General features: G+C 41.1%; 1 pseudogene; it reads left to right on the top strand.

Moving 5' to 3' along the window:
* Positions 1-815: 815 nt before the first annotated feature.
* On the top strand, positions 816-928 carry LOC149679993 (U2 spliceosomal RNA; annotated as a pseudogene).
* The last annotated feature ends 10,607 nt before the right edge of the window (positions 929-11,535 follow it).

Here is an 11,535-nt window from a genome sequence, read left to right on the forward strand (position 1 = left end):
TTTTCAAGGACCTTCCGAACCGGTCGCTTCGGTTGCCATTGGTTACCTGCTGCAGATTGCCCAACTTCGAAATATGGCAGAGCGCGTGCAGAGAAGCCTCGATACACTTATTGACAAGCCTTTTATTCCTTCATAAGCCCACTTCCTCGGTACCCTTTATGCATTAACCCAACAAAAGTTGATTAATCCGACGATATCAAATAGGTCTACTGTTTTCAAAATGGGGCGAAGTCGATTGCAGTGTCGTCTGCTTATATATAGAGTTTAGACGGAACATTGAATATTTATGTGGACGCAAAGACGTTAAATAGGGCTTAAATGTCACCAGTCAAAATTTGTTACGTATTGTAAGAAGACTTATCTTAATTAAATCTTAATTAATTTGTGGTCCGCGTTAGAAAACAAGGTACTCAACACATCAGACTCTATTTTACTTCCAGACTTTTGAAAATGGTGTATCGGGAATTCAAGATAAATCTAGCCATCCTATAGGGTTTTGAAATCCCAGTGGTTTTCAATGAGCGCCTGTAAAGATGTTTACTCTGCCGAACACAGATGTTCAAAGAAATGTGTCCACTAAGTCAGCAATTAAAACTAATTGATGTAATATTATTAAATTAATCAATATAGGGTTGATAAATAATTAAGATTGGGTATGTGGTACTTCTGTTCGCAGTGCATAGACTATTTTAGAGCAATTTTTCATCCAGTAAATAGCTTTTTTTGTATAATTTCGAGTAATTAGGTTCTTAATTTAATTAATTAATTAGCGTTTATTAATGAAATATTTAAGCTTAATTAACCGTGCAATTAGTATCGCTTCTCGGCCTTTGGGCTTAGATCAAAGTGTAGTATCTGTTCTTATTCGGGGAATACTAGAGCTCGGCATTTTCGATCAATTATCCTCTTTATTTTATCTTTATCCATACCCGAAAATTATCCACAGAACTTACATGTTAAATCGTATTATAATCCACAAATTTGTTTATAAATAATCGGTTATCCACCAATTTGTGGATAATTGATCGAAAATGCCGAGCTCTAGGGAATACACGTCATCGGTATAGTCGCGTCTTTCGGTGCGTTTTTCGTCGGTTGCGTTTTTTACTCGGTACGCGTGTCGCGCAGTGTACGGGCTCATTGTCGGCAACTCGGTGCTTCGCCGGCCGAGCAGCTGGCTATGGCTTCGGCGTCCAGGCCTGCCTCCATCAGTGCCACGCAGAAGGCCTCTGCGAGTATTCATTTCGGGTCTCACCCCTTTGACGATGTGGCTTCTGCTGTTTTTGATGCCACAGGCCCAAGGTCCGTGGATTGCTTCCAGCTCACGGGGAGATCCACGGCCCTAGTAACTTTCACCAACGAAGCTGCGCTGACGCAGCTAGTAACGATGGGCATTAGCATTGAAGGCGTAGCCCTGAAAATCGACGCAATGGGTGATCCGAACCTTTGGATCCTCATCAAGGACTTACCCTTTTGGGTGAATCGTTCTCAGCTTGCCCAGGACTTAGCCCCCTATGGCGAAGTAGTTGACGTTCAATACGAGCTTCATCACGAAAGACCACTTGAAGGGGTGAAGAATGGTAATAGACGGGTTTGCTTAAGGAAACTAAAGCAGCCCGTCCCTAATATTTTCAAGATTAGAGGCCACTGGGTGAAGGCTTTCTACCCTAACGTCACGATGCTGTGTTACGTTTGTAAGCAGTCCGGGCACAAGGGGGCGGAGTGCCCGAAGAGAAAGAAGAAGCCAGAGATTACAACGGAGGATGAGAAGACCAACGTTAGTCCTACCGAAACCCCTCCTGTACCTCTAGATGGAGGCTCAACGCCTTCTAGGGAGCCCCCTGCCTTGGGTACGACTAGTACAGCTGACGGGTCGGAACACCTGGATAGCGCGCCAGGGATTCGGGCGCGAGATGACCAGTCCTCTTTGGACGACTCCGATTCTGAAGAATCGTGCACAGTTCTCAGTATATTCAAGACGCCGAGCAGTGAAACCCACCTACGTTCTCCAACGTACGCGAGTATTACCAGCTACTCCGCCGACTCAGACGTGGAAGGATTAGCCCTCCCCGGAAACGCCGACCAAAAACGATCAACCAAGCGCCGATCTCTACGCCCTTCACCCCAAACGGATCACCCCAGCACGCAGGTAGATTCTGCTTCTACACCAAAGAAGCAGAAACAATAGTCTTGTGCGTACCCACTACCATCATGACTAGTACACTTCGTATCCTAACACTAAACGCAAACGGCCTTCGGGACAGTCGCAAAAGAAACGCCCTTGCCGCTTGGATCTTTCATCTTTCGCCGGCAATAGTCTTCCTTCAAGAAACTCATACCACGACCCCAGAGGATATTAATTCCCTGAAGAACATTTTTAATGCAACTGACTGTTTTTACAGCCACGGCACCACCCGCAGCTGCGGGGTCGCAACCCTTCTTTTGCCAAGCTTTACCGGTCTCGCCTGCTCTTTCCGAACGGACGTTGAAGGCCGCCTGGTGAGCCTAGATGTAACTTTAATGGCCCGACGCATTCGCTTGATGAACCTATATGCCCCAAATCGACCTGCACAGCGCTCTCATTTCTTCCGGGCCTTGGATCACTTCTTAGAAGGGACTTTCGACGATCTCATCTTGGGAGGGGATTTCAACTGCGTCCATAATTTATTACTGGACCGTCGTTCACATGGGACCACCTACAACGACCGAACCTCGATCGTACTACATGACTTCACGGAAAATTTCGACCTGGTTGATGTATGGCGTCACCTCAATGGCGAGAAGTTCGATTACACCTGGGAAGGACAAGGGGTACAAGCCCGCCTGGACCGCTTCTATGTCCCCGAAGAATGGATCTCTCCCTCCACGAAATGCGACATCATTCAGCTAGGCAGTCACTCTGTCTCTGTATCCGACCACCTCTCGGTATTGCTAACAGTCGACGTACATCCTAGCATTGCCTTCGGGCCGGGCATATGGCGCCTGAATTCATAACTACTTGATAACACAGACCTCTGCACCAGGATGGCTGACCAATTATGCTCCCTCCGTGAAAGTTTGGCCAATATCCCACCGGACAGAGCTTGGGCACTCCTAAAAACCCGTATCACTTGCTTTATACGCTCGGAATCAAAGAAACTCGTCCACTTGAAACGTCGAAGATGCAATTACTTGCGCAGCGCCATTAGATCACTAAAAAAATCTGATCCTCCAACAGAGTACACAGTAACGGCTATAGATGTACTCCAAGAGAAACTGCATGCCCATATCCTCTCCGATTTCCGCCACGCTGCCCACAAGAAAGCTGGTCTTGGCATCAGTGCAGAGGAGACTTTCAACTCTGGCTTTTATCATGCCTTAAAAACCAAGAGATCAAGACCCATGCTAAGACGCTTGGTGGAGGATGGAATTGTCATCGAGGGGCAGGACCACATCGAAAGGAAGGTCCACGACTTCTATACTTGCTTGTACTCCGCGTCAGAAGTCGACGAAGGGAAGTGGCCATCTCTATGGGCCCCGTTGAAGCAATTAGATGGGAATCGGAGTACCTCACTCAGCGACGACCTAAATCTGGGCGAATGTGAAGCGGCCATGAAAAGCATGAACCCTGACAAGGCCCCTGGGCCTGACGGGTTGCCAGTAGCCTTTTACCGGAAGTTCTGGGCTGGGTCCGCCCCTGTTTTCGGCACTAACTATGGCCTTGGCCAAAGGCGACCTGCAGCACTGTTTCAATGACGGAGTCATCACACTTATACCCAAGCAACCTACGCCTAATGAAACTCTTAGTAACCTTCGGCCTATTTCACTACTAAATACGGACCGGAAGATCCTCGCGAAAATAATCGATAACCGACTGGCGCCGTTCCTCCCGGACGTCATCAGCAGCACCCAGACGGGTGGGGTACGGGGGCGCTCCATACACGCCAACCTGGTCCTCTTGAGAGATCTGATTCTCCATTGCCACGATCGCGCAACCCCAGGATACCTTATTTCCTTGGACCTCTCCAAGGCTTTCGATCGGGTCAGTCATCAATTTCTGTTTGGAACGCTGACAGCCATGGGTTTCCCATCTCGGATTATTAACATGGTACGCACACTTTACACCAACGGGAAGAGCCGTGTGCTGGTTAATGGTTACCCTACCGAGGAGGTCCCAATCCTCAGGGGTGTCCGCCAAGGGTGCCCCCTGTCACCTGCCCTCTTCGCCGTTGTTGCGGAGACTCTTGCAGGGGCGCTGCGCTGCTCCACCAGTTTCAAGGACATTCCGCTCCCCTTCAAGCACCGGGTTAGAACAATCCAGCATTCGGACGACACCACCATTCTGGCCTCGGACGCAGAATCGGTAGAATCTACCTTCACAGTAGTGCATTCCTACTGTCAGGCTACGGGCACCAAACTGAATGTGGATAAAACCAAGGTCATGGCTTTGGGTAGGGGGCACCGGTCCTCTATCCCTGGCTACCTACCAAGTCCAACAACAGCTCCGATCCGCCTTCTTGGCATCTGGTTCAACGGAACGGGGGCCATAGGGAGGAAAAACACCGATGAGTTTGATGTATTCCTCCGGTCCTCATGCGCCGACAAAATCTACGACGGCATGTCCCTTCAAGCGAAAGCCCAAGTAGTAAAAACCAAGTTTCTCCCTCGCTTCACGTATGGACTACCACTAGCCCCTTACACGACAATGGACCTAACCCGCTGGGAGAGACTACTCTTTACCTTCGTATGGTCCGGCAAGCAAGAGTTGGTGAGCCGGGCCACGCTCGCGCTCACTCGGCATAAGGGGGTCTTAACCTTCCCGACCTATCGCTCTACTTCAGGAGCATTGAACTCACCCGTTGCCTGCAAATCCTGACAAATCCGAGGGAGCATCCGTCTTACCATTTCATGGCCTTCAACCTATCTACCTGCTTGAAAACGCTCTTCCTTCGTTCATGGACTCCTAACACGCCCCATCGAAGCGAGGTGGCATCCCAGTACGCAGGGATAGTCACATTTTTCCGGAAAATTCGACCCCAGCTGGACCCCAAGCTGGATTTCTCCAAGTTATCGACCCGCACATGCCTTGATGTCAGTCTACGATCCCGGTCAGCCCGTATCACCCAAATGGTCCCTCAGATTGATTGGGCCTTTTCTTGGAAGACGACAAGCGCCCGTTACAATGAAGGGAAACGGAGAGACCTTCATTCTAAAGAATTCGATTTACATGTATAAGCGCGACTTTTGAAGAAAATTCGAAGGAACCGAAAATTAACATTAAGTTTTATGGAAGGAGGTAGGTATTTTTGCCAGATCCTTTCTTTGACCTATTGATTCAAATGACCTTAAATTGTAGTGAGACGTGTGTTTCAATGTGTTTTATTATACTAAGAAAGATTATAGCTTTTTTGTGTAAAAATTATTTCCAAGGCCAAACTGATGATATCTTCGGATCTACTGATCCAAATGTCCTGAAATTTCACCCTGAGGTGTGTTACAATCTATTCTATTATATTAAATAGGATAAATATTTCAATAAAAATGAATTTCTAATGTAAAAATTGTAAATTCAGTATTTCCCATCCTTGTCCAAAACAGGCCTTTTAGAGAGTAATAGATTATAAAACCAAGACCTCTTGAACCAATATTCTTAGATTTGTAAACGTGCCGAGGGGCAGGTCTCGCGAAACCTGATCAGTTGAATAACACATATAATGAGAACGTTCTGCGTTCGTTACCAAATGATATTGATAAAAAATTATTGCATTAAAATGTAAGGTCTCCCTCGCAAGAAGCTTCAGAATGTCATCGAAAAAGTAGAATACCGCTGAGAGGAAGGTTTTTTCTTCTTGGACCTGCTTGACAACTATGTATAATTTAAACTATATCTCAAGTAAATCCTGGTTTTTTTACCAACAGTAACTGATATTGTGATACTTTTCCCCCACCCTTTCAGTTAGTTTCTTAATCATGATTTTTCTACTCTTTATTGTTTTTCAAAATATGTAATATTTCCAATAAATACAGTTTTGAACTAAAATTGCGTTAACATAAAAACGTTTACTTGGTAGAAACACAAGGGCTTTTCTGAACTTTCCCATTTAGATGTGTTGTAAGCTTTAAGGCCTGTAATTTGGTTTCGTTACAGGATTTTTAGTGCCATGTGTAAGCGATATGTTTAATCTTGGAAAGGGCCTGAAAGTACTAATTTTATCATTTTGACAAAACTAATTAATTTGAAAGATTTTAACCATTTTTAGATATAATAGATAATAGCACATCTTCATTAAAGTTTCATTACATTTGGAACATTAGACCTAAATATATTGTGGATTGAATACTGAATTTACAATTTTGGCATTGGATATTATTTATCAACAAGAGGAAAAAAATGATACTTGAACTTCATATCACATTATTTGTGTTTTTGCTTTTGCGCTTCGAGTTGCAAAACTATTGGCCTGATCCTTGCTGGCAGGCTGGCTGGGTGCCTTTCCGCCCTTTTTCACGCGCGGAATTAGATTTAAATTTATTAATAGCATTTAGAACCATACTTATGTGGCTTTGCAACGTCAACGTATTTTATTTATTTAAGAAACTATTAAGATTAGTCATGGTAAGTAATTGACTACACTTATTATAAGTTAAAACAACAGATAATTAAATAAATTATTAAGAACGCTTACAGGCAAATTTAAACTTCAAATAACAATTTTGGTTTGTCAAAAATTGTATGTGAAAAGAACCTTACAAACTGCCTGGTCCAATTTATTATTAAGGGTTATTTGAGTAATCAGACGTTAATAGAACGATTTTGTTGCGAATACTAATGCTTATAATTTAATCTACAAATTATCATGTTTGTTTATAAAAAATTGTAACTGAAAATAACCGTTGAAACTGCTTTGTCGAAACTATCATTGAGTTTATCAAACCGCACTAGAAAGATTTTATTGTGAATACTAATTTAAAAATAGTTTGTATAGTATAAAACAACTGTAATTATTTTTGTTAAAGAATTTATTTTAAAGTCAATGTATATATTAAACCAAAGTCATACTAAATTGATTTTGTTCATAATCGAAAGGATATTTGATAAAGAAAAAGAGAATACCGCCAAAAATATTTGCCGGAATCACACCAGTTCTAGCCAAAAGAGGGCGCGCAAAGCATAGTATGGCCGGGGCCATCTTGTTTAGGGTTCTAGTCGGGTCTCGAGTCCTAAAAAAGCTCTTATAGAATCTTGAGTCGAGCCTTCTAAATGCTATCGAGTCCTTGAGTCCTGAAGTCAGCTTCAGAACTATGTTTCAGGGCCAGTGTCGAATCCTGGTAAATTGTTTCAAGTCCTAGTTGAGTTCTGATAAATTATTTCTATTTATACTATTAATAAATTAATTTTACATAATTATATTTCAAAAAAAAGAATAATTTAAAATCTACTAAAAAGGACTTATAAAATATGGAACATTACGAAAACGTAGGACTGTACACGAGCTAGAGCCAGCTCGTGCTTGTGACGAGCGAGCCGAGTTGCGAGACGACACTTTGGCGGCTTGAATAATTAACGAGCGAGCTTTTATAAGGTCGAGCCGAGCCTATAGGTATCGAGCCACTAAAACTCGCGAGCCTGATAGCGAGCTTAGTCACTGAAATAATGCTTTCCTTTTAGTCCTCTCCATCAATAGCGTTCCGTTGTATTTTTACATGAAATAAAGCATGAGAAAATTTGCTGTCTCTCGCCTCTAACCGTGAACATATAACGATTTCTTTACTTTTTACCGAGCGGGTTTTACTGAATCACCACATTCCTAAACATGGGATAGCATTTTTTGTCGTTCTCAAGTCTTAAGTTGGTAGTAGCAATTTCTGTAAAACATATTTGTTAACCAAGCCAGCTCGGCTCGTCTCGAACTCTCGATCATTTTGGAGCCGAGCTTTTAAAAAGCTCGCTCAGCTCGGCTAGTGGACCGTCCTACGAAAACGACGCGCAAAAACAATAATCTTAACTTTCGGTTTGCTTTTAAAAAGCTCGCTCAGCTCGGCTAGTGGACAGTCCTACGAAAACGACGCTCAAAAACAGTAATTTTAACTTTCGGTTTGCTTAACAGCATTTCTGTGAACAAATATTTGTCCAATTACCTGTCTACTCTAAATTCTAAATCGATAAAACCTCACTAGATGCCGCGCTCTGCTTAAAATTCCGGGTCACCGAATTCAAGGTAAAGATTTTTGGACTTGCTAAATGACTAAGCCTCGGTTCGAGTCCTTCTTGAGTCCAATAGTATTAAGGATTTTTGAGGACTTGAAATATTTCTCAAGTCCTAAAATTTTGATTCTTACGTCTCGATCCAGAACTTGCCTTTAATCGATTACTCGCACAGGCCTAGGCAATAGATCCTGGCACTAGTGAACTAGTTTTGGAGTGTTTAGAGGCCTAATGAATATTGACAGAGTTCCAAAATTTGTGACTTAGCCTAAAACTTTTATCTCCACCTTCTCTGTGTTGAGGACCAACCTCCATATTCCGCTTGGAGTGACCCATATTTTTGGAGATAAAAATTCATGTCGAGCGAGGAATTGGGTTTCCCAAAACTTCTACTCCTCATCCAACTTCTGGTATTCAAGCTGCCAAACTAACATTTTTGTTGAGAAAAAACGAAAGAATAGTGTTTAGACGCCAACCTTGTTATGAATGAATGAATAATTATAACTTCTGCAGTTTGCTTATCAATAATCAGCAATAATTACATATCAAGTTACAAAAGTTTGTAGGTAGTCCTCCACTCGCCTCGGAGAGATAATATTTTGTTTTTCCAACTTGTTAACTCTCTGATCAAGTGCCTTATGTTTCATTTTCCACATCTAATACCTTTTCTTTAGTTTCCTGAACCTCGGGGAATTAAGACTTGGATATTTGGCAGTGAGTGTCGCCTTGAAATGAATAATACAACAAATCTGCATATAAGTATATTACGATAGATAACGGAATTTCATGAAAAACAGAGTATTTAAAACCGCTCGCGAAGGTGTCATAAAAAGAGGGAAGGGTAAATATCCATATTTGTTCTATTAAAGTGACATCTATCGAAAAATATTTAGTTTACCCTAAACATTCGGAAATTGATTTCTTGCATCGTGAAACTTATTTCCATTGAACAGAGCGATAATCAGTGGAACTTTGAATTTGGTTGCATCTTGATACTCGCGGTTTTTAATAAATTAATTAAATGCAGTTCAACTACTTCAACTAAAATGGATGGAACAAAATTAAATTAGGTTAAATTTTAGGAGAAAAATTAAAACTTTAGAGCTACTGGACCGTCCTTTAACTATACGTATACACAAGAGTTCATAATAACCCCCCTTCGGGGGGAAGTACGAAACTGGTTAAAAAGCCCGTAACCTCAAAGTTTCGCCGTAAAGCTCAGCGGATTTATACACCGCTTAACTCCCAAAGAAATAGTTACTCCAATTTTTAGCACCCACGCGCATTAACTTCCACACTTCTGCTTAAGCACTATTTTTATCTAGTGATTTTGGAAGCGAAGATGGCTCGCGTTTGTCGACGCGGTGGAAATTAAGCATTGGCTAAGAAGCTGGCTTTTCGATGGGTTCTAGTTTTCTACAAAAAATTAATCGATGATCATTAATGTTTTGTTGAGAAATGTGTGAGTGAGAATTCCGTGGTTAAATTAAAATGGTTTGCACAAATTCATGCCCAGTATCTTTACTATAAGAATTCCATCGTGTTTATACGTACGTCCACCATAGTCGCCATTTTTCTTAACGACGGAGATCCCAGCCAACGGAAATTTTGGAACGAAAACCAAGGAGCATAGATACCACTACAATCTACTGTAAAGTTGTATGTCCATCAACAGGCTAGTCCTTTCTATGGGCAGCGAGAAGTTTTGTTGTTCGCGATTTTTACCATTAGCTCTATGGTTAGTTTCGTACTTTTCCCCAAAGGGGGTTATTATGAACTCCAGGTTACACTTAAAAGACTAGGGTATCGGATGCTAGAAATGTGTGATATCACAGCCTCGTTTTATTTAACCGTGTTAAATTTATATTTTAACATCGTTTAAATTATTAAAGCTATCGTAATATACGTCATTTATAATACAATGTTGTAAAAAGCTATTTATTAACTAATGCCAATACATTAGGAGCAAGAAATAGTGGAATACGCTATGATCCTGTTAGGAGAAACTAAAAAATATTTGGCCATGATGTATAATACCAGGTTAGTTTGATTTTTAAGTTGTAGTATTTAGTGCAAGCAAAAATATCATATTCTAATTATAGATTTTTTGCACAGCATTCATCTTGAACCCGTTAACTACGAGTTTTTCCAGAACATGAACCCTAAAACTCAAAACTCACATGTAAGTTTTTCTACTGTATTATAATACGGGACAGAGATCTTCATTTCCTATGACCAGTTTTCAAACTTCTCAAAGGGAGTATCTGTTTGCGTTCATTGCTTCTCCGAGTCCTTAAGCGTTGGTGATATGCAGGGATAATTTGTACGGGATTTATATGCGCAAGTCGAAAGAGTAGTAGTAAATAAATCTAAATGCTATGAGATCAGTTCAATTCTGTTCCATCAAATATCGTAGTACAGGTTTAATAAAGTTCTTTAAAAACACAAAAGGTTGCTCTTGCTTGTTTTCTAGTTTACTCTTTATCATATAGTAAAATACGACTGAAACAAAGCTGTAAAACTAAGTTTGAATATGAACGGCATTAAGAAACAATATAATGTGTTAAAAACACATTATGGCCGGTTATAAATGTGTTTGGAACATGTGGTTTCTTCTATTAAAAACACTCGCTAAGCAACCAACCGGGAAGAATTTCCGGTCTAGGTAGACAGTATATTTTAAATAGTGTTTGCACCTATTGACGTTTTTTATATTTAGGAAGAACTTTTTTTAAATTATGAAAATCTCTAAAACAATCTTTAATTTGAAATTAATCATGAACCTAAAATTTTACGGGTCTAGGATATGACGTTTTGGCAGGTTTAATGACTAGAGGTTTGCGGAGCCAACGTTGAGGATAATTCAACCAAACGACTTGCATAACGGTCACTTAGTGTTACCATAGGTTTATAACGTATATTCCATAAGTATGACACTACCTGTACTTTTTGTGTTAGAGACTTACTGAGAGCTAGTTCAAAAGCGGCGCGAGAACCGACTATAGTTGGTTTTGCAGTCCATCTTCCTAACCGACATCACTTCATTACAAGCTCTCAGTTAGCAGTGAAAAACGTATGGGACATATCTTATGATCTTATGGTGTAACTGTTATCATTCAAATTCAGTAACGAATTGTGAGTGTGCATAAAGAATAAACATAAAAGCGCATGTACAAATAGCCATATATAAGATGTTGCTGCTATTCATCCATTACAAATTATCCCTGCATTACATCAAAAGCGTTAGGATAAGTATGGAGAGTCTGCTCGCCGGGTAAAATTTCCACATAGAAAAAATTGCTAATTTTGATGTAAAGGTCTCGAATAAATCAGTTATAGAATACTTTCTC

This window comes from Phalangium opilio, unplaced genomic scaffold (assembly GCF_054372755.1).
Source record: "Phalangium opilio isolate 3A_F unplaced genomic scaffold, DU_Popi_V2 ptg000040l_1, whole genome shotgun sequence".
Classification (NCBI taxonomy): Eukaryota; Metazoa; Arthropoda; class Arachnida; order Opiliones; family Phalangiidae; genus Phalangium; species Phalangium opilio.